Here is a 17,752-nt window from a genome sequence, read left to right as displayed (position 1 = left end):
GCCCCAGTTATAACTTCGACAAAATTTACAGAAATATAGCAAAGCATACAAACGATCTACGAATGCACAAGGAGTGAGCAGTTGGTGTAAAAGTAGTAAAATGTGATCGAGTCCCACAATCAGCGAAAGTACTATGAAGTGATCAATTCTCGAATCGCAAAATATCTTGACTAAGCAAATACATATTCCATACTACAGATTGAAATAAATCTACTGCTTGTAAAGATGCAATACGCTTTACTCTGCTCCCACTTGTTTGAGAAATTCAGATTTCCACAATGAAAATCTTTAATTTACGACAGAAAAATTCAGTAGAACTCGGAATGCGTTTCATACAATACTCATGCACTGATAGCGCACACATTTACTGTAGGTAAACAAAGAATGGACGTAGACTCTATCGTCGGCCACGTGGCAGTGTGGCTGCACAAGGCGACTGACTTGGAAGTTTCAAAAACCTCATGAACGATATAAAATTCAATCTCGTGTCTTTCGTATACACTGAGAATTAATCCGCTATCCTACCGGTCTGGTAAGACAAAGTATTTTTGTTGTGCCCTACCCATCGAGCCTAGCTCACTTATACACAAAGTGTTTTTAATTAAAAACCCAACAATGATATTAAACCTTCACATGAAAGTATTCCCACGATAACTAGCACGATTACTCCTGACTACCAATGGAACTGAAATGATTGAAATTCACACACTAAAAAATTCAAATACCACCATCCATGGGCAGCTCACATACCAGTAAGTACTCACTAGGTTCCAGCAGAATAGCAACCAACCCCTTCAGACTCCCACTCTGCCGCTTCCGCTACCCCTGTGGTAGTGGGAGGGACCAAAGATGCAGATGTCTTAGACGTCTTACCTGCCAACCTAACACTTTAGCGTGATATTGTACCTGCTATGATGATCAAGCTAGACATCTCTGCCTTTCTTCTTCCCCTAAAGCTGTTGCCAAAACTGGAGGAGCAGACGAAACTACAGTATGCGATAGCTACTGGATACTCTCACGAAAACTCACATCACTCGTTTCAATCACTGACCACAGGTTAAATAATAGAACAAGGCTTTGGGGAAGATTCAGATGCCCATGTATTTGTAACTTAAAAAAGAAAAGAAACAACATATCAATGTAAACGATACAATTCCTTCCGAGAGACTAGTGACACACAAGCAACAGATACATTTACGTAGACATGTTTCTCTATCGATATATATATATATATATATATATATATATATATATATATATATATATATATATATGTGTGTGTGTGTGTGTGTGTGTGTGTGTGTGTGTGTGTATGTGTGTATCAGGGAAATCTGATGGAGCCTCGGCTTCAGATAGGGTTCCCCCTTCGTCATAATTCTTTCAGCATCCTCTTCGTTGAGGTCTGTCAATGGTGAACTCTTTCATATTCGCATATATGGCCATAACACTGACAACGTCAGAGTATCAGGATTACTGTTTTCCGTTTTAAATGCTATAGTGACGTATCCTATATGCTTTCGTGCATTCGCGAGAAATTTAAAGTAAGGAGTCTGGAGATATGTTGTTCTCTGTTGTTTTACGAATTAGTCCTCGTTTTGACAGTGTCCAACCCCAAACGGATGGAATCCTTTCGCTAGCCAGCCATGCCAGTAGTTAGGCGATATCAAAATGGTTCAAATGGCTCTGAGCACTATGGGACTCAACTGATAAGGTCATCAGTCCCCTAGAACTTAGAACTGCTTAAACCTGACTAACGTAAGGACATCACACACATCAATGCCCGAGGCAGGATTCGAACCTGTGACCGTAACGGTCGCGCGGTTCCATACTGTAGCGCCTAGAACCGCTCGGCCACTCCGGCCGGCCTAGGCGATATCGTATCGTGTATCTCTGTTCATGTCTCCACCGTACAGTCTCACAACGAACTTTTCCCCTGATTCAGAAATGTGGCGTGCAGTTGCCACTCTCTGTTTGAAATACCAAGCGCTCTCCTCGTAAATGGTATTGTATTTTTTCTTCTATTGTCCAAAGGGGATTGAAGTCACACCTGCTGGTTGCATGAAGGGAAAGCATATCCTGCGTGCTGAATTTGTATGATGTTGGCGATTATAGAGTGGCGGAGGAATTATCCCTCCCTCTCTTCTTAGTACGATAAAAAAAATCTGCAGGTGGCTGTAAACTGAAAACCACCTAAGGGGTCGTAATGCCACTGCCTACGGAAGAAGGCGTGTTTCTTATAAGAGCGCTGAGAGCCCAGATTCTTCGCTGGAGGGACAGGATGCATAATCACGTGGCAACAGAGCGAGAACGTGCACGCTTCGGGGCGTCCACTGGACTCAGTGGTGCTGGAAACGGAGAAATAGATGCTTCAGAAGAAGGGCAAAGAGGAGTGCGGAACGGAAATTCATCGAAGAATAGCCCGAGTGTACGGAAAACACTGAATGTTCTTTGCGAATCCGACGCTCAATCCGACCTCTGCGGCGATGACTGCCACCGTATCTGTCTTCGCTAATGAGGGCAGGCACCTACCGGTCAACGGTACCGGTTATGCAGTGTCGCGTTCCAGATCGCGGCGTCATCGGCGAAGGACGTCCGCCCTTCCTTGAAGCGCCTGTGTCGCTCCTTGACCCTTGTTAGGAACACACAGTGCTCTACATACACTTCTGCCATTCTCCGATGAATTTCTGGCCCCCACGCTGCTTTCACTATCAGGGAATAGACTACGCCCTTTGCTCTTCATTTGAAACCTCCATTTCTCTGTTTTCAACTTTACTTACAAAGAAAACTTCCCAAGTGTCCGTAGAAGTTCTTGATGAACTTGGCAATACGTGTCTTGTTGCTTGCACCCAATTTCCCTTTTACGGGGTAAAACACACTCCGAAATGTAATTTGAACATTCGCTAATATTCTAATTATATATTTTTCTTATAATTGTTTTATGTTTAAAATTGTTATTTCACGTTTTATATTCATGTATTCTTTCTTTTCTAGATTATCTTTTTACTTAGTGTATTTTGTTAATTGAAAATAATAAGCAACCCGTTACTAAAATAGAAAATAATCACAATAATGTTAATCTGTAAAGAAATGCTTAAAACATAACGTTTTTTCACACCATGCACATGAAATGAACGAAATTTCTTTGCGTAATATACACGATGGAGAAGACATAATAAAACAAAATACAGCAGGATTACAATCTGCCACGGATGATCCTCGAAATATGCTGTTTTGTATTTGGCATATTTCAGTACATTGGTAAGTCTTAGAGGAGAAAATTAGTTATGTACTAGTGACTGCAGGTTGACTGTATGTTTTTCAGATGGAGATTGACGTCATAAACATTCAACAGAATTAGATCTGAAAATCTTCTCACAAAGTTCTTTCAGAGTCGAAAGTCGTATACATTCCACGGCTGTACCTGTGCCATCGAGCACTTTGAGATCACCAGACGTTTCTTGTACGCTGGTACGACGCTCAAAACGCTTCTTCCACATTGACCATCCCGCTTTTCGTAGTTTTAAAGGAAACCATGATGAGTTTGGACCGAGAATTTGAGACTCTTTTTCGAAGCCCCAAATGTCCTTATGGCAGCCGGCCGGTGTGGCCGTGCGGTTCTAGACGCTTCAGTCTGGTACCGCGTGACCGCTACGGTCGCAGGTTCGAATCTTGCCTCGGGCATGGATGTGTGTGATGTCCTTAGGTTAGTTAGGTTTAAGTAGTTCTAAGTTCTAGGGGACTGATGACTTCAGATGTTAAGTCCCATAGTGCTCAGAGCCATTTGAACCATTTGTCCTTATGGCAGTTTCGCCATCTGGTAAACAAGGTCAAAAGATATTTGAAAGATGTTTCCTTTCCATGTGAGGCTGACGTCACAGATGTGGTACACCTCCTAATATCGAGTCGTACCTCCTTTTGCCCGTCGTAGTGCAGCACCTCGACGTGGTATGGACTCCAGAAGTTGCTGTGGAAGTCCCATGGAGGAAAACTGAACCATGTTTACACTATAGCCGTCCACATTTGCGAAAGTGTTGCACGTGCAGGATTTTGTGCATTAACTGATTTCTCGATTATGTCCCATTCATGTTCGAAGGGATTTATGTCTTGCGATTGGGTGGCCAAATTAATCGTGAACATTTGTGGCCCGGTGACATGCCGCACTGTCATCCATAAAAAAAAATCCATCGTTGTTTGGGACATGAAGTCCATGAATTACTGCAAACGGTCTCCAAGTAGCCGAACAAATGGTCGGTTCACTTGGCCCAGACGACCATGGAGCCACAACCAGCTTGCATCGTGCCTTGTTGACAACTTCGGTCCATGGCTTCATGGGGTCTGCACCACACTCGAGCTCTACTATCAGTTCTCTCTCTCTCTCTTCCTTTTTTTTTTTTTTTTTTTTTTTTTTTTTTTTTGAGTCATAAGTCTTCTGATGGTTTTGATGCAGCCCGCCGCGATTTCCTGCCCTGTGCCAACCTCATCTCAGAGTAGCACTTGCAACCTATGTCCTCAGTTATTTGCTGGGTGTATTCCAATCTCTGTCTTCCTCTTCAGTTTTTGCCCTCTACAGCTCCCTCGAGCACCATGGAAATCGTTCCATGATGTCTTAATAGATGTCCTCTTTGTCAGTGTTTCCGGTTATTCCTTTCCTCTCAGATCCTGGGCAGAACCTCCTCATTCCACATCTTATCAGTCCACCCAATTTTCAACATTCGTCTGTAGCACCACATCTCGAATGCCTCGATTTTCTTCTGCTTCAGTTTTCTCTCAGTCTATGCACAATGGTGTGCCCCAAACGTACATTCTCAGTAATTTCATCCTCAAATTAAGGTCTGTTGTTGATACTAGTAGACTTCTCTTGGCCAGATATGATCTTTTTGCCAGTGCTGGTCTGCTTTTGATGTCTTCATTGCTCCGTCCGTCATTGGTTATTTTGCTGCCTAGGTAGTATAGTTCCTTAACATCATCTGCCTCGTGGCCATCAATCCTTATGATAAGTTTCTCGCTATTCTTATTTCTGCTACTTCTCACGACTTTCGTCTTTCTTCTATTTACTCTCAGTCCATATTCTGTACTCATTAGACTGTTCATTCCATTCAACAGATCACTTTGTTCTTCTTCACTTTCACTCACGATAGCAATTTCATGAGCGAACCGTATCATTGATATCCTTTCACCTTGAATTTTAATTCCACTTCTGAACCTTCATTTTATTTCCCTCTTTGGTTCTTCGAAGTACAGATTGAACAGTAGGAGCGAAAGACTACATCCCTGTCTTACAGACTTTTTAATCTGAGCACTTCGTTCTTCGCCGTCCACTCTTATTATTTCCTCTTGTCTATTGTACATATTGTATATTACCCGTCTCTTCCTATAGCTTACTCCTATTTTTCTCTGCATTCCGAGCATCTTGCACCATTTTCCATTGTCAAGCGCTTTTTCCGTTTCGACAAATCCCGTGAACGTGTCTTGAATTTCCTTTAGTCTTGCGTCCATTATGAACCGCAACGTCAGAATTGCCTTTCTAGTGCCTTTACTTTTCCTAAAGCGAAATTCATCGTTGTCTAATACATCCTCAATTTGCTTTTCCATTCTTCTGTATATTATCTTTGTCAGCAACTTGGATCCATGAGCTGTTAAACTGATTGTGCGATAATTCTCGCACTTGTCAGCTCTTGCAGACTTCGGAATTGTACGGATAATATTTTTCCAAAGTCACATGGTATGTCGCCGGACTCACACATTCTACACACCAAACTGACGAGCCGTTTTGTTGCCACTTTGCCCAATGATTACAGAAATTCTAGTGGAATGTTATTTATCCCTTCTGCCCTGTTTGATCTTAAATCCTATAAAGCTCTCTTAAATTCGGACTCAAATATTGGACCTCAATCTCTTCTGAATCCTGTTTCTTCTTCTATCACATTAGACAAATCTTCACCCTCCTGGAGGCCTTCAATGAATTCTTTCTACCTACCCACTCCCTTCTCTGCATCTAATAGTGGAATTCCCATTATACTTTTAATGTTATCATACTTGCTTTTAATTCCACCGAAGGTAGTTTTGACTTCCCTATAAGCTTAGCCAGGGCTTCCGACAATCATTTCTTTTTCGATTTCTTCGCATTTTTCATGCAGCCATTTCGTCTTAGCTTTCCCGCACTTCCTGTTTGTTTCATTCCCCAGCGACGTGTATTTCAGTATTCCTTGATTTCCCTGAACATTTTTGTACTTCCTTCTTTCACCTATCAACTGAAGTATTCCTTCTGTTACCCACGGTGCCTTCACACGTACCTTATTTGTATCCATGATTTTTGTTCCATCTTCTGTGACTCCCCTTTTTAGAGCGCAACTCGTCATTCCTTAGTACTTTCGTATCCCACTTCTTTGCGTATTGATTCTTCCTGTCTAATCTCTTAAACTTCAGCCTACTCTTCATCATTAATATATTGTGATCTGGGACTATATCTGCTCCTGGGTGCGCCTTAGAGTCCAGTGTATGATTTTGGAATCTCTGTCTTCCTTTCTGTCTGTCACTAGTGTCATGTCCCGCACTGATGCAGGGTCGGCATTGTTAGGAACGGATTTGGCAAGGTTAGGATGAAGGGGTGGCCAGATGCCCTTCCTGCCGCCACCCCGTACCCCCCAGGATGGAATAAGTGTACCCCAGCTGTCTGCGTATAGTGTAATTCATGGAAATAGTGCGAACGTGTTCAGATGTCGGCGAGTCGTGTAAATGAGGCGGAACGTGGGGACCAGCCCGGTATTCACCTAGCAGGATGTGGAAAACAGCCAAAAAACCACATCCAGGTTGGCCGGCACACCGACCCTCGTCGTTAATCCGCCGGGCGGAGTCGATCCGGGGCCGGAGCGCCTACCCGAGTCCAGGAAGCAGCGCGTTAGTGCTCTCGGCTATCCTGGCGGGTCTTGGGGAAAAAAAAAAGAAAAAGAATATCCTGGCAGGTCTTGGAATCTCTGGCTGTTCATGATGTAATCAAACCTCCTCCTCTTGTGGTTCTTGAACAGAATATTCGCTATTACTAGCTGAAATTTATTACAGAACTCAATTATCCTTTCTCCTCTCTCATTCCTTGTCCCAAGCCCATATTCTCCTGTAATCTTTTCTTCTACACCTTCCCCTCCAACTGCTTTCCAGTCATGAATATTAGATTTTCGTTTCCCTTTACGTACTGTGTTACCCTTTCAGTATCCTCATATACTTTCTCTGTCTCTTGATCGTCTACTTGTGACATTGGCACGTATACCTGAACTGAACTGTTCACAGTAACACACTCTGTGCCCTACCTTTTAATTCATAACGAATCCTACTCCCGTTATACCATTTTCTGCTGCTGGTGACATTACCCTATACTCATCTGACCAGAAATTCTTGTTTTCTTTCCATTTCACATCACTGACCGCTACTGTATCTAGATTGAGCATTTGCATTTCCCTTTTCAGATTTACTAGCTTCCCTACAGTTTTCAAGCTTCTAACATTCCACGTCCCGCCTCATAGAACGTTATCCTTTCGTTGGCTATGCAATATTTTTCTCATGGTTCCCTCCCCTTGGTAGTCCTCTCTCGGAGGTCCAAATGGCGGACTATTCCAGAATATTTTGCCAATAGAGAGATCACCATGACACTTTTTCAATTACAGTCCTGGGGATACACGTTTGTGTCTTAAGCAGTGGTTTTCATTGCCTTCTGCGTCCTCATGCCGTTGATCATTGCTGATTCTTCTGCATTTAGAGGCAGTTTCTCGTCCCGTGGGCAAGAGAGTACCCTCGACCTCAGTCCGTTCCTCCGCCCTCTTTGACAAGGCCGTTGGCGGAATGAGGGTGACTTCTTATGCCGGAATTTTCCCCCGCCAATTCTGATTATTGATCTAAATTTAAGCGGTGGCGGTTTTCAAACTAATCAAATTTCGCTACCCCTAGACCACGGGTGCAGTTCTTACCAACTGAAATCGGGACTCATCTGACCGAGCCCCTAACGGTTCTAGGCACTCAGTCCGGAACCGCGCGACTGCTACGGTCGCAGGTTCGAATCGTGCCTCGGGCATGGATGTGTGTGATGTTCTTAGGTTAGTTAGGTTTAAGTAGTTCTAAGTTCTAGGGGACTGATGACCAGAGATGTTAAGTCCCATAGTGCTCAGAGCCATTTGAACCATTTGACCGGTCCACGGTTTTCGAGCCATCTAGAGTTCAACCGACATGGTCACAAGTCCAGGAGAGGTACTGCAGGTGATGTGCTTTAGCAAAGGCACTCACGTCGGTCATCTGCTGCCGCAGACCATTAACTCCAAATTTCGCCGCACTGTCCTAACGCATACATTCGTCGTATGTCCCATATTGCTTCTGCCTTTATTTCACGCAGTGTTGCTTGTCTGTGAGCACTGATGACTCTATGCAAACGCAGCTGCTCTCGGTAATTAAGTGAAAGCAATCGGCCACTGCGTTGTCCGTGGTGAGAGGTAATGCCTGAAACCTGGTATTCCTTGCATACTCTTGGCACTGTGCACCTCGCAATATTGAATTTCATAACGATTTCTCGAATGGAATGTCCCAAGCTTCTAGCTCCAGCTACCATTCCACGTCAAAAGTATGCTAATTCTCGTCGTGTGGTCATAATGACGTCGGAACCTCTTCATCTGGGTACAGATGACAGCTCCTCCAAACCACCGCTCTTTTATAACCCGTGTACGCCAAACTATTGCCATATGTTTATGTGCGTATCGGTCTCCCATGACTTTTCTTCAGTGTATTCTTATTTCCTTTACTTGAGCCACCGATATGACGTTTCTCACAGACCTAATCTCCAGACTTGTGGTGAGCTGATGCATGTCTGGAAAAAGAATGGCATTTATAGACAGCCCCATTAACAAAAGGAAGGAAAATTGGGGATTAACGTCCGGTGGACATCGATATCATTAGAGATGGAGCAGAGACTCGAAATTTTTTAAGGTTGAAAAGGCTTTTCGCCCGTACCGTTTCGAAGGAACCATTCTGGTATTTACCTGAAGTGATTTAAGGAATCCTAAGTCTGAAAGCCTGTTCACGGATGTGAATCTTTTCCTTCCGAATGCGAGTGTGCTAACCACAGTGCTATCTCGCTCTGTGCCTACAATTAAGATGTACAAGAGGCGCCTTGTTCCTCGGGCAACTCACACTCGGCATTGATTTTACATGTTCTAAAAGAAAATGGCACATCTATGCAACACTTTTCAGACAAACTTTGCGGACCAACTTACGTTTTTGCAGTTTTTTCATGTCTTATTTGTGCTGTGTTTCATGTTCGACACTCTGGATATAATTCTTCTGTTTGACATATGAATGTTTTATGTCGTTTCCCTTTGTTTTATCAAAACCGATGTACATTCTCCAGAGAAATTATATTTGTGACTGCACTTTTAAAGTTCCAAGGACGTCAGTGAGCTACTTCGTTAGCAGAGTAATCACCAGCTACGGTGTAAAGGGGACTTCCGCATTTGCATTCGTAGTAGCTATGATAATTTTCGGACTCAGTAGTCCTTTATACATTAAAATTAAATTCTGAACGGAAGCGTTGCGCACTAGTGGCGCTGCAAAATTCGAGAAAAATTACGAAAAGGTCGCTTGTGACTTGACATTCTGCTATGACCAACGACTACAGAGTGCCTTTGTCCAGGAATGTCTGCCTGCTAGCCTTGCAGAGAGTCACCCATACAGGTTCTGCGCACATATGAGGACGTGGCTGTCCCGCAGGTGTACAGTGAATCACGTCGGTGTCATATTAAATTGGTAAATAAACACATACCTGCCACATTCTCTAGCGACATACGCATTTTATGAAACTATTTACACGTTTTGTCTCACACTCCCTTTTACTGGAAGATAAAAGATGAAATTAAATACGACATTTAAAACGAATGACTCACGAGAATGAAAACGCAGGGATTCGAATCGTTGCTGTGAAGCAGACGACATGTAGCAAACAACTAAACAATGGATGGAGTAACGATAAAAGTTTTATTTTTAAATACAACTACCGCGAAATATATGAAACCCCATAACAAATGGTCTGACAGTGGTGGTCAAATGTCAGCATTAAAGAACTCTGTCAGGCAGATTTAGCTAAAATGGGAAAAGAACGGTTTCATAGTATCACCAGTTCTGACTTTAGTCACATTATTCAGAAAGAACTTACAGGACGAACGCGGGGAATAAGTTTCCCAAGAGCACATAGTAGACGAGAAAATTAATCCCTTCCTGAAATGATCCTTGCAGCACAATGAAACTATTGTAGCTCTCCTTTGCAACGAGTCGGGGACAATTACATTGGACTCTGCTAATCCATCGAGGACAGTGGGATTGCAGCCGGACATGACGCAGTTGAATAACGATAGTTAAAACTAACAATTGTATTGTAATCCGACGTCGTTTATTCAAAACATGCTACCAGTTTCGACGCCAAAGAGCTGGATCTTCAGGTTTGTTCAAAACATGCTACCAGTGTCATCTTCAGGCTCCAAGCGTAATCTGCAGTCAGTGTACGAAATGCAATGACAAAGATCAACGGAATCTTCAAATGGAAACAGTGTAACTTATTTAGAATGTACGCCAGCATGCGCAACCAACAAAAGCTAGTGCAGCGGGGCCAAGATGAACTGGATTCCGTATCTTCCGAGCAGCAATAAGCCGACCAATGGTCAGCGGTCTGGCCACTGGTGGGTTTGTTACTGTTACGAAGATATGGAATCCAGTTGACTTTGGCCTCACTGCACTCGACTTCGTTGTTTGCACATGCTGGTGTATATGCTTAATAAGCCGTACTATTTCCAATAAGCCCACCAACAGTCAGTCTTCTGATTACTGGTGGGTTTATTACTGCCAGGAACAAACTTGACTTTGTTGGTTGCATATGCTCGCGTACATGCTTAATAAGTTCTACTGCTTCCATTTGAAGACTTCATTGGTCTTCATCATTGCGGTTCGTAGGTTGATGGCAGATTACGCTTGTGACTTCAAGATGACGCTTTTTGGCGTCGAAACTAGTAGAATTTTCCGCCTAAACAACGTTGCATTGAAATACAGCTGTTGATTTTAACTACAGTTATTCAGGTAATTACATTGGAGGCCTAGAAGAAAAGGCTAACATCTTGGAGCAAGTTAAGGAATTCTACTGTCTTGAAAGCCAAATAATCCATGACGGACGAAGCAAGGACGATATAAAAAATAGAGAAGTACAGGCAAAGAGGGCATTCCTGGCCAATAGGAATCTACTTCTATCCAACATCGGCCTTAATTTGAGGAAAAACTTTCTGAGAATGTACGTCTGGAACACAGCATTCTACGGCAGCGAATCACTGACAGTGGGAGAAGTGGAACAGAAGAGAAGCGAGTGTTTGGGATGTGGTGCTGCTAGAGAATGTTGAAAATTAGGTGGACTGATGACATAAGGAAAGTGGAAGTTCTCCGCAGAGTCGAAGAAGAGAGGAACACGTTGGAAACAGTGACAAGAAGAAGAGACAGGATGATTGGACATATGTTAAGGCATCAGGGAATAATTTCTCTGGTACTAGAGGGAGGTGTAGAGGGTAAAAACTATAGAGGAAGACAGAGCCTACAATAGGTCCGACAAATAATTGAGGCCACAGAGCAAATGCTACTCTGAGATGAAGAGGTTGAGGTTGGCATCAAACCAATCAGAAGACTGACGACTCAAAAAAAAAAAAAAATACATCTTGTATGAAAATATCTTGTACCGGACAGCAGAGTTTAGTTTTATTGCAGTGAAATAGCGCTGATCAAGACTTAAAAGTGCACTACAATAAATATTGTAAAAGTCCTCAATCTGTCATTAAGGAAGCAATTACCATTCACCATGCGCTTGAAATACATAATTACAAGAACAAAGCAACCATGATTTAGCCAAGAAACGAATAACGCAAAGGATATGAAAGTCATTGTTGTCAGTATCTGTGAGACATTTCAAGCACTGACAACTAAAGTCTGATTAACAGTAGCAGAAAACACAGGTACAACAAATGGAGCATAAAAAGCAGATTAATTATGTTTACTTAGACAAGAGTTCCACAGTCCACTAACAGACATAAATTTTGCTGAATCATCTGTTAAAGAGATGGCAAATATATCACTGAAAATTAGTAACTTGGTTTAATTGTGTTTCAGCAGAAGTACTGAGATATTGTATCGAAGTGATAAACGCCCCCCTTGTATTACCTCTATTTCGCAGTTAGTGAGCCAAGATGTATTTCCTCAAAGACTAGAGAATTTAGTTGGAATATTTGTTTATAAGAATGGAAGCCAGCAAGTGACGTCTAGTAATGGTCCAGCCAGGAGGGCGCGCGCAACCCCAGAAGCTACCGTGGAGAAGGATGGGAACGGGAGGGGGCTGGGGGCGGATTGGGTGGGACAGGGCTGAGCTATCGCAGCCTTCCTTCTTTCCCGGTCTGCATTTCCTTTCCCTTCCCCTCCTTTCCTGTCCTTGCTCCTTCCCCTCCGCCCTCTCCTCTCCCTCTCTTGGTGTCCTTGTTTGTGTTGGCCCTGCTATCCTTCTGGTTATGTTGGCTTTGCAATTTGGTTTTGTTGAGTAATTACATCATCCTTTTGGCATTCTCTAGTCCCCCTCAGGGGTTTAACCTCCATTACTATATTTCTATTCCGTAATGTGAGCCATTTGGGGAAGAGCACCTTACCTAGTGTCTCCAGCGTGTACCCTCCTAGTTCCTTCCATCTTTTCCTTCACATCGTTGTCTGATGGTAGAGTACATAGCCAGCATGGTAGCCAGCCCGTGTGGTGGGGTCGCGAAGTACCATTTTGGTTGAGCCCCCTGAAAACACAGGGATCACACTTCTAACACCTGAGCTGTGACCTCCTCATGTAAGCATTGGAGTGGCTGCTTGTCATCCTGGAGCATCGAAATTCCCAGCAATGGCCACCCTGCCAGATGGCCCTTGCTGTTGCTGGATGGTGCCCGTGAGAGCCCGTGATTGGAGTGGGTGGTATCAGGGCGGACGCTATGCAAACGAAATGCATATGGGTCGAGAATTCTGGCCGTTCTACAGCCGCCTCTTTGAATGGAAATGATTCTTTTAGTGCTGCTTCTTCTGCCCCTTTGGCCTTCCCTTCCAAGGCTACCCCCTTGGAGGAGGGTCAGGTGGAACACATTGAAGACAAGCTTGGCGAAGTGGACTCACTGAGCAAGATGTGGTCGGGTTCGTTGTTGATCAAAACGGCTTCAGCTGCCCAGTCTGCGGCCCTTCGTGCCTGTGACCATCTTTGCACAATTCCTGTGTCCATTAACCTCCCACCCCCATCCCCCACCAATCTTTGCATATTGTTCAAGGTGTAATCTGTCACAGGGACCTCATACTTCAAACTGATGAGGAACTTTGGGACAATCTAGGACGGTGGGGTGTTCACTTTGTTCGGCGTGTTCAGAAGGGCACAAAGGACAATTACATTGATACTGGTGCCTTTATCCTGGCCTTTGATGGGGATAATCTCGCTGAGAAGGTCAAGATTATGGTTTATTGATGTGACGTGAAGCCGTACATACCACCACCTATGAGATGTTTTAAATGTTTGCGTTTTGGACATATGTCTTCCCACTGTTTGTAGACCCCTCTCTGTGGTGACTGTGGACGTCCACTCCATGAGGGAAGTTCCTGGGTTCCCCCTCCTGTGTGTGTTAATTGTCATGGCAATCATTCTCCATGTTCACCAGATTGTCCGGCTTATAAGAAGAAGTTACAGGAGTATAAGTCTCTTGATCCTCTAACCTACACTGAGGCTCGTAAGAAGTATGCACGTCTTCATCCTGTTTCAATGACTTCTAGCTATGATTTAGTTACATCTTCACCCCTTCCTCCCCCTTCCTTACCCCAGTTCTGAATCCCTCTCCTCCCCCCTCCCCTGCAGTTCCCACACCCTCCCCTCTGGGCGCCACTCCACCTCCCCAGCTGGAGAAGTGTCCCACCACTTCTTTGGCGTCTGCCGGTCAAGGGTGCCCTTCTCGAGACCCCCCTTCCCAGTACCTTCCAGGCCAAATGTCTACTGCCACATGACGACCATGAGAACCACAGTCCATGGGCCCCCAGGCCATCCGCTCTCTTTCTGATCAAGATCTTGCTGCAGCTGTCTCCCTTTTGCAGTGCAGCCTGCCTCGATCTCAAGCAGAAAAGAAGAAGAAACATAAATCCCAGGACAAGGAGGCTCTGGTGTCGCCAGAGGTCCCGTCCCCACCTTCGCAGCCTGACTCTGACCTGCTGTTCATGCATGTCGCCTTCTCCTTGTCGGTTACAGATGGTGACCTGGCGGCATGACTGGCTTTAGCATATTCACTCCCCATTTGAATCATCGTTCTGTGCTTATCCAATGGAATTGTAATGGATATTACCGTCACCTTCCCGAGTTGAAATCCCTTATTTCGTTTTACTCTGCAGCTTGTGTGGTTCTATAGGAATCTCATTTTACTGATAATCACTCACCAACCCTCTGTGGGTTCCATGCTTTCTGCTGAAATCGGGTCGGCCCACTGCGGGCCTCCGCTGGTGTTTGTACATTGGTCCATATGGATGTTGCTAGCATGTGGGTTTCTCTTCAAACAATATTGGAAGCAGCTGCTGTTATGGTCCACCAGGACTCTGGGTTCACAGTTTGCAATCTTTATCTCCCTCCTAACAGGACTCTTACACCAACTGCCCTTCTTCAGCAACTTCCTCCTCCCTTCCTCCTTGTCGGGGATTTTAATCCACATCATCCCTTGTGGGGCAGCGCATTTCCATCTAGTCGGGGTCTTCTCTTAGAACAGTTTCTTGCAGACCACAACTTGTGCCTTCTTAATGATGGCTCCCCTACACATTTCAGTGCCGGTCATGGTACCTTTTCTGCCATTGATCTTTCTCTTTCTTCTCCCTCCCTCATCCTTTCATTACAATGGTCGTCACACAGCGACCTTTGCTGTAGTGACCATTTCCTGTTGATTCTCTCGCTACCTTCCCGCTCCCCGATGGACAGGTTACACCGATGGTCTTTCCAACGCACCGATTGGCGTCTGTATACCGCACAGGTCGTTTTTTCTCCCTCTTTGTCGGGTTGTATTGATGACGTCTTACGTGACGTGTCTGATGCGATTGTTCGCGCTGCTAGCCTTGCTATCCCACGCTTATCTGGACCATTTCGCTGCCAGCAAGTCCCGTGGTAGAGTACGGCCATTGCCATTGCCATCCATGATCGCCGTCGAGCTTTGCAACACCTCAAGAGCACCCATCCGCTGTCAATCTTATTACCTTTAAATGCCTTCGCACCAAAGCCTATTACTTAAACGGAGCAAATGGGTATCATGCTACCCATTTTGCAACAGCATCAGCATCAGCCTCTTATCTGGCTGATTTCCTTCAACAGAAACAACGGGCCGAAGCTTCCACCTTTATGTTTTGCCCCTTGTCAGTCAGAATCTTCCACCAAACCTTTTACTGAATGGGAACTTCTTTCCATACTTTCTTCTTCTCATTCTATGGCCCCTGGCCCAGACTCCATTCATAACCAATCGCTTCAACATCTCAGTGCTCCACAACGACAACATCTTCTCTGGGTGTTTAGCCTATTTGGCTCCAGGGTGACTTCCCTTCTCAATGGAGGGATAGCATCGTGGTTCCCGTCTCTAAGCCTGGTAAGAACCCCCTGTTTGTCGAAATCTATTGGCCAATTAGTCTGACAAACTGTGTTTGCAAGTTACTTGAACAGATGGTAGCCCGTCGACACAATTGTGTCCTCGAATCTCAGGATCTATTGTCCCCTTACCAGTGTGGCTTCCGAGAGGGATGGTCTTCGATCGTTTGCTTCATTTGGAATCCGCAGTTCAGCAGGCTTTTTCCCAGGGCCGCCATTTAGTTGTAGTATTTTTCGACCTTCGCAAGGCCTATGACACGGCTTGGCCCCATCATATCTTACTTATACTTCACGAGTGGGGTCGTCAGCGCCCATTCCCGACTTTTATCCACCAGTTCCTGCTCCATCGGTCGTTCAGGGTTCAGGTTGGTACTGTTTTTAGTTCACAACAGACCTAGGAGAATGGCATCCCACAGGGTTCCGTATTGAGTGCACTTCCTTTCCTCATTGCTATAGATGGACTTGTGGCCGCCATTGGTTCATTGGTCACCCCTGCTCTGTATGTGGATGATTTCTGCATTTGGGTTAGTTCCTCTTCGATGGCCTCTGCAGAGCGGCAGCTCCAGGGTGCTATATGGCGTGCCTCTGCATGGAACCTCTCACACAGGTTTCAGTTCTCTCCTTTAAAATCGCGGGTGGTCCACTTCTGTCACCGTACTATGGTCCACTCTGATCCAGAGCTCTACCTCGATGCACAACGATTACTTGTGGTCCCACAGTTTCGTTTCCTGGGTCTTCTTTTCGACGACAAGCTCACTTGGCCGTCTCATATCAGACTTCTGAAGATAGGATGTTTCCATAAACTTGATGACCTTTGCTTTCTTGCCCACACATCTTGGGGTGCGGATCGTTCCACTCTTCTACACCTTTATCGGGCTTTAGTGCTGTCTCGCTTGGACTATGGTTGTCAAGTTTATGGTTTGGCTGCTTCTTCCACACTACGCCTCCTGGATCCGATCCACCATCATAGTATCCATTTGGCCACTGGTGCCTTCCCTACTAACCCTGTTCATAGTCTCCTGGTCTCCCCTCCTTTCTGTTCGGTGGTCCCAGCTTCTGGTTTCTTATGCAATCGCTGTCCGTTCCTCTCGCATTCATCCTTCCTATTCCATCCTGTTCCCCAACCAAGGACGTCGCCCACCTGATTCCCACCCTCGGGCGGGTTTACCGGTTGGTCTCCGCCTTGCGTCTCTTCGCCGTGATTTTCAGGTACCTTCTTTGCCCTGTCACCCACGTACCCTCCCCACCACCCCCGCTTGGTTAGTACCTCAGCCCCAGATTCGGATGGATCTCCGCCGAGGTCGGAAAGATTCCGTTACCCCATTGGTGTTCCGCTGTCTTTTCCGCCGAATTTTATGGGAGTTTCGGGATGCTGTTGCTTTTGACACCGATGGCTCCCAATCTGCTGATCGTGTGGGATATGCCTTCACGTCCTGTGTTGGCATGGAAAATCATCTCTTGCCAACTGCATGTGGGGTGTTTACTGCGGAATTGATGGCAATTTCCCAGACCCTTGCCTTTATTAAACAGTCCCAACTCAACCGCATTTTGTTGTGTACGGACTCAATGAGTGACTTTCAGCCTAGTGACCGGTGTTTTTCGCGCCATCCCTTGGTCTCGGCCATCCATAACCGTCTCGCTGATCTTCACCATACTGCTTGTTCTGCTGACTTCCTTTGGGTCCCTGGCCATGTGGGTATCCCAGGTAATGAGCTTACTGATCCTTTGGCTGGGGGAGCAATCACTTACCCCCCATTCCCTGTAACCTCTCCTGCGGCGGATTAAGGCTTCATATCAAATCCCACTTCGCACAATCATGGGCCAACTCTTGGGAGGCTACCTCCCTGTCTCATAAACGTCGTGCGCTTAAGGTGACACCTGTCCCATGGCGTTATTCCTTCCGCGTCTCCCGAAAAGACTCGACGACCCTGTGTCGTCTCCGCATCGCCCATACCCGGCTGACCCATGGTTTTCTTTTGCGTAATGAGTCACCCCCGCACTTTGTAGTTGTGGGACCTTCCAGACAGTAGCCCACATTTTGGTGGAATGCCCCCTTCTTTCTGCTCTGCATAATAG

This window comes from Schistocerca nitens, chromosome 1 (genome assembly GCF_023898315.1).
Source record: "Schistocerca nitens isolate TAMUIC-IGC-003100 chromosome 1, iqSchNite1.1, whole genome shotgun sequence".
Lineage (NCBI taxonomy): Eukaryota > Metazoa > Arthropoda > Insecta > Orthoptera > Acrididae > Schistocerca > Schistocerca nitens.
Note: the sequence above shows the minus strand (reverse complement) of the source record.